The sequence below is a fragment of the Ictidomys tridecemlineatus genome, chromosome 13 (assembly GCF_052094955.1).
Source record: "Ictidomys tridecemlineatus isolate mIctTri1 chromosome 13, mIctTri1.hap1, whole genome shotgun sequence".
NCBI classification, from domain to species: domain Eukaryota; kingdom Metazoa; phylum Chordata; class Mammalia; order Rodentia; family Sciuridae; genus Ictidomys; species Ictidomys tridecemlineatus.
In genome coordinates, this window is record NC_135489.1 from 79,714,265 (window position 1) to 79,728,251 (window position 13,987).

At 41.4% G+C, this 13,987-nt stretch overlaps 1 pseudogene; it reads left to right on the top strand.

Annotated features, from left to right (window-relative positions):
• Positions 1-1,083: 1,083 nt before the first annotated feature.
• LOC144370188 (26S proteasome regulatory subunit 7 pseudogene) lies at positions 1,084-2,372 on the top strand (annotated as a pseudogene).
• The last annotated feature ends 11,615 nt before the right edge of the window (positions 2,373-13,987 follow it).

Here is a 13,987-nt window from a genome sequence, read left to right on the forward strand (position 1 = left end):
CTACAGAAGGAGAAAGGGGACCCAGAGATGCAAAACTCTAAGCTAAATAAATGATAAACTGGAATACTAAGAAATATGCAAAAGCCACAACAGGTCCAGGGCTGGGGCTGGGGCTTAGCTACAGAGCACTTATCTAGCTTGGCTGGGACCATAGGTTCCATCACCAGCACCACAAAAAAGAAAAAAAAGTCAAAGTAGGAGTCACAGAGGAATAGAGAACAAAGATACCAAGTAGGACTAAACACCAGGATGGAGAATCAAATCCAACCCCAAACCAAAATCCTGATAGGAGGAGTGGGCAGATCCATAGCTCTGTGGAGCTCTATGCCTCCTCTTCAGTGACTGATGGAACAAAAGACAGGAGAATGAATATGGTACAGATGTTGTGGAGAAAGCTACAGACCAGCCAGTCCCAGGTGGCACCCAGGAACTTCAGCACCCCACATGGCAGGACACACGCCCTTCTCAGGTGTGCCCGTGTGCACATGCAGCAAGACGGCTGCATTCTGAACTGGACCACTCTCAGTATCTTGAAGGTGCTGCAGTCCAAGGGCACAAGTTCCTGACCACGCTGAGCAGGTGGCTCTCTGGAAAATCCTTACATGCCTGGATCTGTTAACAGCATGCTTCTAAATAAGATCATCTTGGAGTGAGGAAAGATTCTTCAAAGAAGACATAGAAAGCAAAACCTACACAAGAAAAATTGTAGGGGGCTGGGATGCACTCAGTGCCAGAGGTGTGCCTAGAATGGGTGAGGCCCTAGGTTGCCTCCCCAACACCACACACAAAATTTTTAAAATCAAATTTAAGTAAAAAATTAAAATAAATCTGAATTAAATGTGAAAACAACTTTGCACTCATTTCCACACACAGATAACTGTCATGTGTGGAGTTCCCTGTCCCCTTACCCTCCCTGTCCACTGGGAGCCAGCTGCTATCATTAGGGATAAAGGAAGTGAGCTCAATTGTTCCTATCTCTTCTCTAGTTTTGGAATATTTTGAAATGAAATTCAAATAGAAATGATTTTTGTAAAAATTTATTTTAGAGATGCTGTGTAATCACTGAGAAAGTAAGGAAGACACTTGCATTTCCTAAAAATGCTGAATTACCTCAGTGCTGATCAGTAGGAAATCAAAGAGGATGAGAAGGATGACAAGCAATAATGGGGGGTATTGCCTTGCTGAAAACTTACAGTCAGAGTACTTACTCATGGAAGATTAAGCAGGTTGAGGATGACATTCAACAACTTCTTAAGAAAATTAATGAGCTCACTGGTATTAAAGAATCTGACACTGGCCTGGCCCCACCACCACTCTGGGACTTGGCTGCAGATAAGCAAACTCTCCAGAGTGAACAGCCTTTACAGGTTGCAAGGTGTACAAAGATAATTAATGCTGATTCAGATGACCCAATATACATTATCAATGTGAAACAGTTTGCCAAGTTCATGGTAGACCTCAGCGATCACGTGGCATCTACTGACATTGAAGAAGGGATGAGAGTTGGTGTGGACAGAAATAAGTATCAAATCCACATCCCACTGCTTCCTAAGATTGACGCAACAGTTACCATGATGCAAATGGAGAAAAAACCTGATGTCAATTACAGTGATGTTGGTGGTAGTAAGGAACAGAGACGTTTGTTAACCTTGGCATTGAGCCTCCCAAGAGTGTGCTGCTGTTTGGTCCCCCAGGCACAGGCAAGACACTCTGTTCCAAGGCAGTTGCTAGTAGGACTGATGCTTGCTTCATTCAAGTTATTGGATCTGAACTTGTAAAGAAATATGTTGCAGAGGGGGATCGAATGGTTCATGAGCTTTTTGAAATGGCCAGCACACAAAAAAGCCTACCTTATCTTCTTTGATGAAATCAATGCCGTTGGGGGCTCGGTTTGATGATGCTGCTGGAGGTGACAATGAAGTACAGAGAACAATGTTGAAACTGATTAATCAGCTGGATGTTTTTGATCCTTGAGGCAACATTAAAGTGCTGATGGCCACCAACAGACCTCATACTCTAGACCCAGGACTGATGAGGCCAGGGATATTGGATACAGGATTGAATTTAGTTTACCTGATTCAGAGGGTCAGACTCACATCTTTAAGATTCATTCTCCTTCAATTAGTGTTGAAAGAGATATCAGATTTGAATTGTTAGCACAACAATGTCCAAATAGCACTGGTGCTGAGATTAGAAGTGTCTGCACAAAAGCTGGTATGTTTGCAATCCGAGCATGGCAAAAAATTGCTACTGAGAAGGATTTCTTGGAAGTTGTAAATAAGTCATTAAGTCTTATGCCAAATTCAGTGCTACTCCTCGCTACATGACATACAACTGAGCCCCAAAGGCTTTCAAATGAAAACTTCAGTTAGAATCTTAAGCTTATAAAGACTTGTTAATACCAATACCACCTCACACACACAAAAAAAAATGGTTTAAAAATTGTAAAAAAAAAATTATTTATTTGATGCCAGGGATTGAAACCAGGGGTGCTCAACCACTGAGTCACATCTCTAGCCCCTTTTTAATATTTTTAATTTTGAGATAAGGCCTCACTAAATTGCTCAGGATAGCTTTGAACTTGCATTCCTTCTGCCTCATCCTCCTGAGTTGCTGGGATCACAGGTGTGCCATACACTTGGCTATTTTGTTCAGTTTTCATTTGATTCGCTCTGTATGTCTGTTTTCACAATGTATTGATATCACCATTAAAAACTGAGGATTCTGGACCTTGCTTTTCCTTGTCTTGAGTCTGCTCAGTGCTCTCACTGCTGCCCTAGTCTCTGTATTGATCCCTTCATTCAGAGCCAGTTTCTTAACTTCATAGAGAGCAGGAAGAAGTTGCTGTATGTGGATGAGTATCTCTTTTGATCCTGGTTGAGTTTGCTGCCTCTGGTAAGCCTGGTTCCCTATACAGAAAACTCCACTGAGTACTTGAGTCTCATTCCTGCTCCGATCCTGGACTGTTTTCTAGAGACTCACTACAGGCTGCAACAGCTTCAGAAGATCTCAGAAGATCTCTTGGAGGTTTTGGTTGGGGGTTAGGTGTCAGGTTCTTGCTTAGCAAAAGCAAGTTACAAGCTGAACATTGAATGCTTGTGGGTCTTCTGTCTTGAAGGGCAGGTTGGGAGAAGTGCTGAGAAATAATAGGGGAATTGCTGAAATAAGAAGTCATTATTTCTTAGGATTGAAGTTTGACTTCCCAGAGTTGATTCTGGTTTAGTAAATAGAGCTTACAAGAACAGAAGCTGTTTGTTATTTATGACTCTTAGTTGGTGCTGTGAATGTCACACATTTCATAGTTGCTATCTTTCCTTATTATGCTTTTTGAGGTAAAGAAAATTGTATAAGGACTTGGGAGTCAATTTAACAAAAGAGGTAAAAGATCTCTACAATGAAAATTACAGAACTCTAAAGAAAATAATTGAAGAAGACCTTCCTTAGAAGATGGAAAGATCTTCATGCTCCTGGATAGGCAGAATTAATATTGTCAACAGTGCTATACAGATTCAGTGCAATTCCAATTAAAATCCCCAAGTCATTCCTCATAGAAATAAAAAAAAGCAATCATGAAATTCATTTGGAAAAATAAGAGACCCAGAATAGCCAAAGCAATCTTAGTAAGAAGACTGAAGCAGGATGCATTACAATACCAGACCTTAAACTATATTACAAAGCCACAGTAATAAAAACAGCATGATATTGGTACCGAAATAGACATATATACCAATGGTACAGAATACAAGACACAGAGACAAATCCATGTAAATACAGTTATCTCATACTAGACAAGTGCCAAAAACATACATTGGAGAAAAGATAGCCTCTTCAATAAATGGTGCTAAGAAAAATGGAAATCCATTTGCAGCAAAATGAAACTAAACCTTACTATCTCTCACCATGCACAAAATTCAACTTAAAGTGGATCAAGGACCCAGGAATTAGACCAAAGACCATTCACCTAATAGAGGAAAAAGTAGGCCCAAATCTTTATCATGTCAAATTAGGACCTTACTTCCTTAACAAGACTCCTAAAGTACAAGAAATAAAATCAAGAATCAATAAATGGGATGGATTCAAACTAAAAAGCTTCTTCTCAGCAAAAGAAACAATGAGATGAAGAGAGAGCCTACATTTTAGGAGCAAATTTTTGCCACATACATGTCAGATAGAGCACTAATTTCCAGGATCTATAAAGAACTCAAAAAAACACCGAAAAAACTAACAGCCCAATCAATAAATGGGCTAAAGAGCTGAACAGACACTTCTCAGAAGATCTACACTGAATCAACAAATATATGAAAAAATGTTCAACATCTACAGTAAGTAGAGAAATGCAAATCAAAACTAAGATTTCATCTCACTTCAGTCAGAATGACAGTTATCAAGAATACAAACAACAATAAGTGTTGGCGAGAATGTGGGGGAAAGGTGCACTCATACATCGCTGGTGGTACTGCAAATTGGTGTAACCAATCTGGAAAGCAGTATTGATTCCTTAGAAAACTTGGAACGAAACCACCATTTGACCCATGTATCCCCCTTCTCAGTCTAGATAAAAATGACTTAAAATCAGCATTCTATAGTGACACATCCACATCAACGTTTATAGCAGCTCAGTTCACAATAGCTAAACTTAGATGGCCTTCAATAGATGAATGTATAAATAAACTATGATATATATATATATATATATATATATATATATATATATATATATATATATATACACACACACAATGGAATATTACTCAGCATTAAAAAAGAGTAAAAATATGGTTTTGCAGGTAAATGGATGGAGCTGGAGTATATAATGATAAGCAAAGTAAGCTAATCCCCCAAAACCAAAGGCTGAATGTTCTCTCTGATTAGTAGATGCTCATCCATAATGGGGGGGGGCATAAGAAAAATGGAAGAATTTTGATTGGGCAAAGGGGGGGAGGGGAGGAGAGCTGGGGGTAGGAAAGATGGTGGAATGAGATAGACATCATTACTTTAGGTACATGTATGACTGCACATGGTGCAACGCTACATCATGTACAACCAGAGAAATGAAAAGTTGTGCTGCAATTGTGTACAATGAATCAAAATGCATTCTGTTGTCATATATACCTAATTAGAATTAATTAATTAATTATTAATTTTTTTAAAAGAAGAAAATAGTGTAAGGGCTAGGATGTAGCTCAGTGGCAGAGCACTTAACTTGCATAAGCAAAGCCCTGGGTTTAATTCCCAGTTTCAAAAAAGAAAAGAACCCCAACCAAAACATATAAAAGGAAAAAAGAGAAAGAAAATGGTTTAAATTTACAGCATGCATTTCACTGGTGGAAAATGAAAATTGGCCCTTGAGCCCTTGAGGCTTTTGTGCAGGGAGAATAGGATGAGTCTCTGTGCCCTTCTCCCTTCTTGGCTCGGCAGCTGTTTCCTGGTTGAGCCTTTCATATTTCTTTTTCTCTTTCCTTCCCTAGCATGTTGGGAACATTTTCAAAATGCTGATGCACCTTGTGGACATCTATCAGGATGTGTAAGTAGAACAGCTGGTGCATCCCCCTGTGCAGGCTCCTATGTGGTGTGGGCTGCCTCCTGTCAAAATGGGAGGTTGGTACACCAGCAAATGCCCCAGTGTCCTCTGCAGTTGCCAATCCAGACATCTAGATTTTTTCTTTTTTCTGTGGATGTAGCTCAGCTGTTGAGCACTTGCCTAGCATGTGTAAGGCTTGAGTTCAGTACCGAGAACTACAAAAAAAGCAAAAGCAAATCACAGCTCTTGGGTGCTGAGATTTTGCTTCATTCCCACCCAACTTTTTGGCCTTTGTGTTTTCACATATTTTTAAATGATCATTGTCATAGAGAAAATGTATGTGTTATGCATTTGTTTAACACTTAGTTCTATGGTTTTTCTAAGTTGAGTCAGTTTGAAACAAAAAATCAAAGGTGGCCTTGCAAAATCATTTACTCCTGCACCTATGCATGACCTTTGCCATAAACAGCACATAAAACGCAGAAAAGGGGCCTGGGTGTTCCTGGAACCTCTCAGCATTGCTGGTCTCCCTCCTCCAAGCTCCTGGGGTGTACAGACATGGTTCATGGCTCAGGGTCTCCCAGTATGGCAAGCCCATGTGACTTTGTAGGGTCCTTTTTCATATCAACAGTCAGTCAGTAAATGCAAAACCTGTTCACATCAGGTGGAAGAAATTCCACACACAGTACACACTCTTTTCTTAGCACCCTCCCTCCCTCACTCCTGTATCTCTCTGATTTTTTTTCTTGTTATATTTTAATGATTAGAAATGTTCATCCCTTGCTATTTTTTGAATAAGGGAAGGTATTTGCAAATATTTTAACTTGCTTTTGATAGAGCTCCAACTGCTGAGCTAAAACAAAAGGACTATGTTCTCTTTTTTTAATTTTAATTTTAATTTTTTATTGATTGTTCAAAACATTACAAAGCTCTTGACATATCATATTTCATACGTTAAATTCAAGTGGGTTATGAACTCCCATTTTTACCCCAAACACAGATTGCAGAATCACATCGGTTAGACATCCACATTTTTACATAATGTCATATTAGTAACTATTGTATTCTGCTGCCTTTCCTATCCTCTACTATCCCCCCTCCCCTCCCCTCCCATCTTCTCTCTCTTCCCCATCTACTGCAATTCATTTCTCTATTTCTCTCCTTGTTTTTTTCCCATTCCCCTCACAATCTCTTATATGTGATTTTGTATAACAATGAGGGTCTCCTTCCATTTTCATGCAATTTCCCTTTTCTCTCCCTTTCCCTCCCACCTCATGTCTCTGTTTAATGTTAATCTTTTCCTCTTGCTCTTCCTCCCTGCTCGGTTCTTAGTTGCTCTCATTATATCAAAGAAGACATTTGGCATTTATTTTTTAGGGATTGGCTAGCTTCACTTAGCATAATCTGATCTAATGCCATCAATTTCCCTGCAAATTCCATGATTTTGTCATTTTTAGTGCTGTGTAATACTCCATTGTGTATAAATGCCACATTTTTTATCCATTCATCTATTGAAGGGCATCTGTGTTGATTCCACAGATGGGTGCCTGGTTTCTTTGAGCATGTGTTTAAGGTTGTCCATGCTGGAGCACCTGTAAGTACTTTGACCCTTTTCATGGCTACATGTTTCTCATCATATGGACACAGTGTGCTTTTATGGTCCTTTTGTCCCCTGATGGATATCTGGGCTCCCCTTGACTGATGGCTGTTACAAGTCTGCTGTTGTGAACCTCCACACACAGGTTCTTGTGGACATGCAATTTATGTTCTCTGTGCCTATGGTGGAGTCGCTATCAGATCACTTGGTACTTGTGTGATTGAAGACTGTATGGACCATTCCCACAGTGGCTGGACCATTTCTATGTAAGCCACAGGCTAGGAGGGTCCTGACCCTCCACACCCCCACAGCCTGTGCTCTCAGACCTGTGTCTGTGCAGGCTCGGGGTGTGAAGTGGTTTCTCTGGTGACTCTGATAGCTATGACCTCAGGTACCTTCTCATTTGTTTATTAGATTTTCCTGTTTTCTATGTCTTTGGACAAATCTCTGTTCATATCTTTGGTCCATTTTGTTAATTAGGCTGTATGTCTTCCCTTTATCATAGCTTATGAGAGTTCTTTGGATAATCACATGCAAATCTCCAGTCAGATGTGTGATATGACAGTGTTTTCTCCTATTCTATGGATTGTGTTCACTCTTGGTGGTTTCTTTTGAAGCACAGAGACTTTTAATTTTTTTTCTCTTTTTGTGGTAGTAGAAATTGAAACCAGGAGTACTCTACCACTGAGCTACATCCCTAGCTCTTTTTGTTTCTTATTTGAGACACATTCTTACAAAGTTGCCCAGGTTGACCTCAGATTTGTAACCTTCCTGTCTTAGCTTCCTGAGTAGCTGGGATTACAGGTGTGCCCTGCCACACCTGGGAAGGTTTTTACTTTTGGTGAATTCAATGTGTCTATTTTTTTATTTTGTTGCTAGTACTTTTGACATCAAAGAATCTTGGTGCTAAATCCTAGGTCATGAAGATTTACCTGTGTCTCCCTCTAAAAGGTTTTTGTTTTGTTTTTGGCACTGGGTGTTGAACCTAGGACCATACACTAAGCAAGTGCTCTATCATGGAGAGATCCCTTCTGAAATCTCTACAGAATGTTCGCTCTTAACATTAGTTCCTTTTTATACATGGTATGATGTAAGGGTTCAGGCATATTCTCTTGTATGTGGAGATCCAGCTGTTCCAGACCATTTGAAAAAGGCACTGTACTTTATCCCTTGAGTGATCTTGGCACTCTTGTCAGAGGTCTGTTGATGCAGCCATGAAGATTCCCCTCACATACTTCTATGTCTCCACTGCCATTGTTTTCCAGTAGGTCATAAGATCAAGAAGAATGAGTTCTCTTGATTTTTTCTCCTCTTTTTGGCATTGTTTACTCTTCTGGATCCCTTGGGATTCCATATGAATTTTGGAACCAGTTCGTCATTTTCTACAAGGAAAGCAGCTGAGATTCTGACAGGGATGGCTTTGAATCTGTAGGTCAGTTTGGGGAGTGCTGACCTCTTAACAATATTACATCTCATGGTCTCTGAACCTGGAATATCTCCCCATTTATTTTGGTCTTTAATTTCCTTCAACAATGGTTTTCAGTTTGCAAATGGTAAGGTCTGCAATCCTTTTGGGAAATTTACTCCTAAGTACTTTATTCCTTTGCTATTGTAACAATTTATTTTCTCAGGGATGGGGTTGTGGTGCAGTGGTAGAGCACCTGTTTAGCATGTTTGAGCACTGGGTTTGATCCTCAGTACCACATAAAAAATAAATCAAATAAAGGTATTGTATTCATCTACAACAAAAAATATATATATTTTTAAAAATTATTTTTTTCAATTTTTTTTATACTTTTCATCACTAGCCCTTGGAAACATGGCTGCACCTTGTCTCTGTGTCCTACACCTTTGCAGGTTCATTAGCAAGGCATACAAGGGACAGTGTGTCTTCTTTGAGGTTTCAATATAGATGACTGTGTTATCTGTCTGTGAGGATAGTACTTCTTTTCCAATCCCAGTACATTTTTTTCTTTTCCCTGCCTAATTGCCCTGGGTAGCAACTCTAGGACTGTGAAAGGAATGAAATTGGCCATCCTGGGCTTATTCTTGAAGTTTTGTAAATATTATTTAGATTCTTAAGCTTAGAATTCTTAAGTTCTTAGCTGTATGGGTTCTTAAGTTCTTAGCTGTATGGGTCCTTAAGATGTTTTAAGAATAGTTTATAGACTTTAGGATATTTTAAGTATAAGTTTTAAGAGGGATTCTTTAGATGGGGATCTTTGATTAGAAATAAAGTACAGGTGTGCTTTAAACTTAAAGGTTATTGATAGGTTGGGAGACTTAGAATCTGGTTACATGGTTTGGCATCTGTTATTAACATAGAAAATACTACATCTCGAGAAAATATAAAAAATGCAAATTAGTGATGCATTTTATTAATGATTTTGTGCCCACATTGATTGTTAAGGAAATATCACATCCTGGGAAAATGTAAATTGATGACGCATTTTTCTATACCCATAATGATTGCAAAGGGAATGTCACATTTTGAGAAAATCAATGACATATTCTATTAATGATTCTGAATCCATAATGATAAGAAAAAATGTAATAAAAGGTGACCCAGAGAAAGCTGTATTAGAGCTCTCTCTATGGATTTTGCTCCAATGGAATGACTCCTTGTCTCATTCCTTGAGCCGATGCCACTCAACCTTCAGGACCCCTTGAACCCTGCTGGGGAAGGACTCTGGAAGTCCTGGAGTATGACTGACAAGAAGAAAGCATTAGCCAGCTTCTCATGCCAGGATGCAGTCCAAAATCTGAATTTCAAGGTGGCAATCTGCTGCAGTGGGGTCAGAGAGGCAGGTGGAAGGTGCCGAGTTAGACAGCCTCCTATGGGGCTGGAGTCAGGGCTGCTACATTTGAGTAAACTTTGAGTATCAGCACCTGCTCTCAGCAGGAACTCAGGATGTGGTCCTGAACTTTCTTGCTCACAGTAAAGATCCCCAGGGCCATGGGAAGGCCGAGGAGCAGACCCGAGTATATCAGCTGGTGTGCTGTGGGTCATGTGCCATCCCTCAGTCCAGGCTGTGGGGCACCTGACCAGTGGATTTCATGCTGATCTGGATGACAGATGTCCCCTTAACTGGGCTGCTACTAAAGTTTTGGAGAGGAAACCCTGGTGAGGCTCAGCCTAGGCACAGACTTGGTGCCACCTCATCCTTTTCCTTCTCCAAGCGGTGAGTTGATTGTGTTCCCTTTGCTTGAAGCCAAAGGCAACCAGGAAGAGGCAATGGAGGCGGAGACCAGAAAGTCAGGGAGGTGGCAGAAATGGAAATGAAAGAGGAAGGTCGGGAGGAGATAGAGTGGGGGGCCGTGGACCTGAGGGGTGGTGATGTGAGTTCTCTGCTCCCCCATTAGCTACAGGCGGCTGAGCTGGAGGAGCTCAGGTGGCTGTGCCAGGGTCAGGCTAAGCCTTGCCTTCTCTTTATGCTGGAAGTGTGAGGGATTTACCAGGACAATATCTGGCATTCCTTTCTTTATAAAGGCTCCTAGTTAGCTCTTTCCTGTCCCTCAACCACTGACCAAATCCCTGATGTCAGCCATTACCTTGCCAGTGGTTCTCAGGGGTGTTGGACAACACACAGTGAGCAGCTAGGGGAGGTCAGTAGGTCAACTTCACCATGGACACCAGGCCATCTACACATGTGGGTAGCACAGCGTTTACACACCCTGGACATGGCAGCAACAGAAAATATGCTGTTTCCCTTGGCAGGCACAGGTCCTGGACATCACCAGACTGCTGAGTGCCATGGGGATGCTCAAGGACCAGGAGAGCTGCCCATGCAACATGAGGAGAGTCACCATCCTCTTCAGCCTCTTGAATGGGGACAATGTGTGCAGTGGTAAGAGTCATACCCATGCTTCTCATCCTACCCCAGCAGGCCCTTCCTGAGCAGTGGGGATTTTGTGACTGAGTGTGGTGAGCTGCCCTTCTAGGTTCCTGTGGCTTGGCGTATGCAGCTGGCATTGCAGAAATCTCAGGACATCTCTTGAATTCTGCTCTAGAGTTGGCCTGGCCAGAGGACGTATGGTTTCCCTTTGTGGGGGAACTGGTCAAGCAGCACAGCAGAACCTCCAACTTGGTGCGCACAGGTGGACCAAATAATTTCCCTTCTGACTTTTCACAGCCTAATTCTTGCAGGTATCCAAGATATGCCTCTCTGTCCTTCTAAAGAATCAAGAAGAGAACCGACTTTGCAGTCTGAAGTAGTGGGTGGAGCAAGAGGCTGTGAACCAGGATGCACTCCAGGAGGCCGGCACCTTCAGGTACTGAGAAGCGGGCAGTGCAGGGACCTGTTATACTATCCCAGGGGAAGGAGCATGCTAGGTGTTTCTTTCTCCACCTCTGAGGAGGGCAGAGCTATGTTTTTGTTCCAAAAAACCCAAATAGACCTGGATGATGGTCATGTGTGGTTGTTAACCATATGGATGGTAGTCTTGGGGTGTTTATTGGCTACCTGGATGTTGGTCATGGTGGATTTTTGGTCACTTGAATGGTGGTTATGGGGGATTGTTGGCTTCCTTTTTCTGCTTTTGTGTGCTTAATATTTTTCATAATTGCAAAATTTAAAAAAAATTGTTCTCATATAATGTTTTCCAGCATGTCATAAACTGCAGCCAGAGTTGCCATTCAAGGTTATTAAAATTGAGATGGTGATATGTAGGAAGTTACAGAAATTATCTTCCTAGGACTGCTGCTTGAAGTAATAGCAAATACAAAAATAGGATCCAGAAGTGACATTTATTGTTCATAGTCTTTTTTCTACAGACCCTTTTATTCAGACTCGAGATAATCTTTGAAGAGCCTGTGCTATGGGGACAGGAGGATTGCTCAGGGTCTCAGATGGAGAATCTGAGGGTCTAAAACCACCTGTTGGCAGGGTAATCTTAGGCCACTGAGGTCCTCCACTGTCCCTCCAGTTCTGACCTTGTGACTCCCTGGCTCCAGGCCTGGTGCCCCACGTGGCCCACAGGGGGAATGTGGGCGATGGCAGAGTCCTGGAAGGCCAGCCCATGGGTGCTGGCTTCCTCACCACAGGAGCTTTTCTGTTTCAAGTTCTCTCTGCAGTGCTCATTAACTTCTTTCCTATTTTTCACCCTTCTGAAGGAAGTTTGTGAGCCCAGAAACTATACAGGATTTTGTCTCCCTGAATGGTCTCCATTTCCTAGCACATGTCCAAGCCATGTTCCCATGGACCCTTTGCCACTGTTGCTCTGTCCTTGCTGGGTTTGCCAGCCTCCCTTTTCACTGCCCCTTGGTGTACACAGCACTCGGGACCAGTTTCTTTTCCATGGTCACCAGCCACACCCATGAACACCTGGACTTGTCTGCACAGTACCCTCAATGCCCATTTCTGGGGCTGGCAGGGCCTTGGAAGCCTGCTGCATTGTCACAGGATGTTTTGACACCTCACCAGCACTGTGTGTCTCAGATTTAATGTCACATACCCTTGGGGCTAGATAGCCAGCCTCTTTGGAATCCTTTACACCAGGAGTTCTCTGGTTAATCATGTTATGTAACCAGTTGCCTTCCTTTTTTTTTTTATTCTCAAGTTTTTTCAAATTTGGTCTCTTGGATGCCCTCTAAGGTGACTGCATTACTCTTGAGCACTTCCTAGGCACTCAGATGTTCCAGCCCAGAACCTCTTTCACCACTACACCTGTCGTCTATGCATGTTCTAGTTTGGGGTCTTAAGTCAAGTGATTTCCTTGACTAATGGGTTGTCTTCTCAGTAGATGTTTTTAAATTCTCTCTAGAATCCTATGTACTACATAATCAGAAAAAAGTCCTACAAAGGGCTTTACTTTTGTCCCCAGCGCAAATACTTATTGTCTTTTACCACAATAAATTGCAGAATTTTTTATTATGTAAAAATTATATCATTTTAACCTGAACATGAGATGTAGTTTATTCAACTAGTTAACCACCGTCAGTCTAAACTTCTCAGCAGTAGTTACAGAAACACCAATAAGTAAAGCAGAATTCTAGATAAACATGTTTCCTTATTTAACTTCATCTGTATCAAATTTATTTTGGTTTCTTCATATTTATTATATTTTATATACAACTGCTTTTTTAACTTAAAGTATCTATTTAATTGTTTTAGTGAATTTGGTCCTTATTTGTTTTATTTATAGAACCTAGTTGGCTTGTTCTAAAAAAATTATATAAAAAAGCAACAAATATTTCTTCACCTTTTAAGGCACTAGTTACTGTTCCTAGATGTAGAATTAAGTTCCAATCAGTCCTATTTCTAATCTTAAGACAATTGCATTTGTGAGTCTCTTACACTTAAAAGTGATGAAAACTTCAATTTCCAGCCCTGGTTTGTAGGCTAGAAGGCTTGTTGACACAGCGGAAAGAGGTGTAGAGATCACAGCACTGACTGTGGTGCTGAGCCATTGTACCCTGTTCCCTGTCCCCTGTCCTGACTCTGCTACAGGCACACCCTTTGGAAGCTGGTCCAAGGTTCAGTCACCCTTCTGCTGGTGAGCATGATCTCTCTCATCAAAAGAGATAGCAAGAGACTCTGATCAGACCAGACTCACCAGCCTGAGCCTGGGACCTGTGGATGTATCTTTTTAGTAACACTAAGTTGCTTAACATTCCACTTGTGATGAATAACATAAGGTGAATGAAAATCCACACAGCACCCTCAGTCGCTCTCCTGTGCTTGAGAACGAAGGTGCTGCTTTTCCAAGGAACATTTCGCCAGCTCATCTACAGCCTAGAGGTTATGACATCCTGGCAGGTCTTTGTCCTATCTCCTCTCTCCTCATTTTCTTCTCTCAGTGCACCTGTGATAGTTCAGAAAGCTGGGTTAGACTCTGTGCATGGAGACACTTCCCTTTGGAGAGAATAT